This window comes from Nicotiana tabacum, chromosome 17 (genome assembly GCF_000715075.1).
Source record: "Nicotiana tabacum cultivar K326 chromosome 17, ASM71507v2, whole genome shotgun sequence".
In the NCBI taxonomy this organism is placed as follows: domain Eukaryota; kingdom Viridiplantae; phylum Streptophyta; class Magnoliopsida; order Solanales; family Solanaceae; genus Nicotiana; species Nicotiana tabacum.
In genome coordinates this window covers 60,947,087-60,952,337 of record NC_134096.1, presented here as the reverse complement: position 1 = coordinate 60,952,337, position 5,251 = coordinate 60,947,087, and positions in this window count along the sequence as shown.

The following is a 5,251-nucleotide window of genomic DNA, read 5'->3' as shown; positions in this document are numbered from 1 at the left end:
ATCTGCAAAGCCCAACACGATTAGTTGCTCTAAACCTTTAATGAATTCAAACAATAACTTCTTTAATCAAACATGAAGCTAATGTATCAACTATAACGAGGGGGAGATGGCAAATCAACATATCACAAATATTAAATTGTAAATAATGAACTGATCATGAATTCACAAATCAAGTCATGGCATAAGACCAAAAGACTAACTAATTAAGACTACTACGAAAGGCAAACTAACACAAAAGAGCAATAATTAATCAAAACCATTCGCTAAAATAGCAAAATGAATATGGAGATAAAATGAGTGTAAAATAAAGGACTATTACTACTTTCAACCATAGCATCTCAATTACATATTGCTTGACCGAGATAGGAACTACGAACGGAGCTTCGCCGGCTAAATCGAACTACGATCTTGAACCTAACTGAAGTTATGGATGGAGTCGTTGGACTAAACATATCAGCTGGAACCAATGGGTCTTAGGTTAGTGTTTCTATGGATGCTAGAGTGTTTTTGGGGTGGTTTTCGACTGATTTTTGGCTGCGAAAAGGGGTTGTTTTCAGCACTTTTTCAACTGAAATTTCAGCTAAGTTTGGGGTAATTTTGGAGCTAGTTTGACAGAAAAGATGGTGGTAAAGAGCTGATTGTTTTTGGTGGGTTCTTGGAAGAGATGAGGTGAGGAAGATGAGTGTATGATTAGGAAGAAGAGGAAAACAACTGCTTCTTTTTTTCCTTTCCTTTCCTCACTCATTGTTTTTTGTTTCTCCCTATTCCCATATCTATATTTTTCCTTCCCCCTTTCGTGTGTTCTTTTGAAGGAGGGATATGTGTGTGTGGGGGGGGGGAGGGATTGTGAGTGGGGACAAGTATAGAGGACAAGGGAAAGTGGAGTAGGGACAAAGTGTGTGTGGACAAAGAGTGGGGACAAGGGAAAGTGAAGTGGGGACACGCGCGGGAAGATGGGAGCTGGAAAGATGGAGTGAGAAGTGAGGTATTGGTGAGATGAGTAGGACAAAATTCAAGCATGGTAAAAAATTAGGTGTTCACATGGCTAACCGTGAACTTAAACGAATTCTTGAAAAGACGGTTAGTGCTTCTCGTAATGATTGGTCTGCAAAGTTGGATGAAGATTATAGGCGTATAGAACTGCGTTCAAAACAACCATAGGGACTTCACCATTCAAATTAGTGTATGGAAAATCGTGTCATCTACATGTTGAGAGAAAACATAAAGCTTATTGGGCAATTAAAATGCTTAATCTTGATCTTAGTCTTGCAGGTAAACATATGTTGGCGTAGATGAATGAATTGGAGGAGTTTAGGCTGGACGCGTATAAAAATGAGCGAATCTTTAAGGAAAAGACAAAGAGGTGGCATGATCGTCTGATTAAGCCAAGGGAGTTTCATGAAGGAGACATGGTCTTATTATACAATAGTAGACCTAGGTTGTTCCCCAGAAAATTCAAATAAAGATAGACAAGTCTGTATGTGGTGAAACACGTCTCACTGTATGGCGCCATTGAAATACAGGATGGAGAAGGAATGAAAGTTTAAGGTGAATGGGCACAGGTTGAAACATTACCTTGTTGGAGGATTTGACAAGCAATCCTTCAGCATCGTGATCAAATGACCTTAAGTGACGGAGTCAAGATGGCGACTATAACTCAAAACTACTTATAACCCTCTTTATTGCTTTTGTAGACTAGTTAGATAATGGAAATTTAGTATTATTAGAGTTTAGGAGTTTTGGTAATTGTTTTAACAGGTATGAGCATGAATCAAATACAAAATAGAGTCGGGGTGCGACCTGTAGGCTAAAAAGGTAAAAAAACTGGGACTTTGAGAAAATTGGCCTACTGCGCCGCGTGGGGCGCCACGCTTGTTCAAATGGGAAAAATCTGTCAGATATGGCTCTCTAGAAAACCCCACTACCATGCCGCATGGGGCATCGCGCCCAGCGACGTGGTAGTGTAAATATTCGACATTGATATTAAAAAAAAAGATTTTAAAATTAAAATCTTATTTTGAAAGAAACGGGACAGACTACTACTACCCCCACCCAGTTTTTTCCACTTTCCACCATCTCTCTCATTCTCTCTGAAACCTCTCTTCTCTAACTCACTCCCAAATCCCCCATTCTTCTTCTTCTTCAAAGTTCTTCACCTCCTATTCTCCCACTTCCATCACTCATCAAGGTAAATTCTTCCTCTCCTTCTTTAGTTAACTTTAGTTTAAGTTCTCTAGCCCTAGGTATTTTATTTTGAGCTAATATTTTAGCTATGTTTCTTCTATTTTGGCCGAAATTCTTGCATAAACTTGTGGGGTTTTCATTGTTCTTATGATTATGGGTGATTTTTGGTGTGTTTTGATGTTGTTGGAATTAATTTATGTTGAAACTTGGTGGGGGTGCCCAAGTGGCCGAAAATAGGTGAAGTTTTGTGTAAAATTGTGCACTTTGTGCTATTGGGAAGATGTGGTGATGTTGTGGTTGTCGTGAGTGGTATTTTTGATATGGTTGTATGATGATTCTAACCCACTTTGAATTGAAAAAAGAAGGTGAAAGGTATGCCCACCATGTATTTGTTGAAATGTCTTAGTGATATAAAATTGTGTAGTGCTGCTAATGTTGAAGGGAAATGCCGGTTTTTAATAATAATAAAAAAATATTCCAAAATACCGACCAAAGTTGGTCGGTTAATGAACATTGAATTCCCAGAATTCAACATTACCAACCAAATTTGGTCGGTATTTTGCCTTCACTGTTGAGGTTACCGACCATAGTTGGTCGGTAATGTTTAATTTTAATTATTTTAAAACAATATATATTTTCAATTACCGACCAAAGTTGGTCGGTTTTTAAAATTTTAATAATTAATAAAAAAAAAATTAGTTAAACCGACCAACTTTGGTCGGTAAAATTAAACTAATAAAATATGTTTTCGACCAAAGTTGGTCGGTAAGTACTTAAACTTGTCAGATGGTCGTTTTAAGCTACCGACCAACTTTGGTCGATAAGCCATTCCGACCATCAAAACACCGTCCACATCCTAATGGTCGTGTTTTGATCGGTAATTTTCCATAACCGGTCAATTTTGATCGGTTATTTTGATCGATTTTTAGCGAATTTCTAATAGTGAGCCCATATAAAGCGTCAAAAAATATCCTCTTGATGTGAATCAAATGATCTAGTATAAGGACGATAAGCTGTCCTAGTCCAGCAGCAAGAACAAACTCGACCAAATCATCATTTCTCGTTTTGACGGGGAGTTTGACATGGACTTCTACCGTGCATATTACCAAAAACAAATAAGTTACAATGGGGGGGGACTTAATTAATGCCAATACCTACAAGAGAATGTACTGGAAAACTAGCCAATAAAAAATATACGCGTATAGAATAAGAACCAAGGCTATTCCCCCGATCCTTGACTTTTATCATGCAGCAAAAGAAGAAATTGACATCTTCCTATATGACAAAAATGTACATCTACACGAGAGGGAGAAGCAATTTTACTTAATAAACACCAGAAATCTATATTTCTTGTGGCCATATGAAAGCATTCTTCAACTGCTTATGTCTGAATGATGGCAGTTGTATTCTATCAAGTGTGTAGGCTCCCAATGTCTATTTAGGTAGTTCTATAAAAAAATAGCATCTTGCCCTCCTGTGCTCCATTTAGCCATTGCATCCGTCACCTAGCTCCATTGTTTCCTTTTCTTGATAGGAGAAATATTTTTCACCAATTGGAGGATAATGAGTTCATGAGCAAAATAATTTTCAAGACATTTAAGCCAACCAAACATGAGAAAATCAAAAAATATTTTCATTCATTCCAAACACACCCTAAATACAAATTTGATTACCGGCAGTTTGGCACATATTCCATTCCAAGGTACCGTTCATTCAATACTTGCATTATCTCTCTGCAAGTTGTGCAACTAAGTTTTTAACTCACGAATTTGTGGCTTTGAACCTGAAGCATAAGCTACCACAAGTTTGTTCCAAGCTTCTGGAGCAGTTTCAGCACCCTCTAGTTGGGGTAATATACTTTCAGAGACCGAAACAACTATCCAACTTAGAACAAGTTGATCTTCTCGTACGCAAATAATATTCGCTGGGTTAGGTTGAGTACCAGTCAGAAACTATTCGGGAACCAACCCACCACCATTAATGTGATGGCTAAGTCCGCAGCCCTTGACCATCAGAAGAAACTGTACGTCTTCCATAACAAGAAGTTTGAGGATATAAGCTTTACCCGCAATTGGTGTGCGAGATTTGGAGAAGACATGGTGGGAATTATGGGAGATGGTTTGCTAAGCGATGGTCCTCTTCCTGGTAAGGATGAGGTTGCCTTGGAAACATTACCATCCCCCATTAAAGAGCTTGTTCTGATTGTTATACCGCCTTCATTATTTTTCAACGAGGATTGTTTTAACCTCTTAGGGCTCCAATACAAATATATAGTCTTCCTCAATGATTTACATACAGAATACAAGTCCATATATTTACAGAACAGCAATAACCAAGAATCCTATAGCTATATGTATACAGTAACAAAACCAACTCAAACTAAGAACATAGAGACCAACTCCTAAATGGAATACAAGAGCAGAAAACAGTATCCTTATCACTTATTTCATCATATTTTTTAAATGTGGTAAATTTTTCTATGAAAGTGAGATTCGTAATTCTATTTAAAAACTAAGTACCCCACAAAATTGAGACAAATGGAAGTGGTGCTTGGTGTCTCTTTCTTTGATAGAACATAAAGCACTCATTGAATAAATTAATTTACCCCACCAAATGGAGACAAATTGAAGTGGTGCTCATTTCTTAAGTAAAGCGTGGAGCATCTCGCCATGGAACAAAAGCACTCATTGAATTAATTAATCTAGCCCACCATTCTTGAATGAATCAGAGACACCTTTCTGGAATCAAATATCAGTCACATAATGTCAGCATAAAAAGACCAATATACAACAATACTCTGCTATAAGAATACTGATAAACTCAAGGATTGATTTACTCACCCTTCTATACAATTGTCTATCCAACTACAAGTTCTTTATTCTACTCTTAACAAGCATTGAGATTTACTTTTAGTAGATTTACTGTATACACAAAATGGTAAAGAGAGACTGAAAAATATTGGAGAGGAAGTGTGTCCTTAGAGGTTTTGTCATTATTCGTTACTTTGGTAAGCGAGTTAAAACCAAAGAGTCATTGTTGGTGAGCGTGCTAAAACCAACCCTTGTTC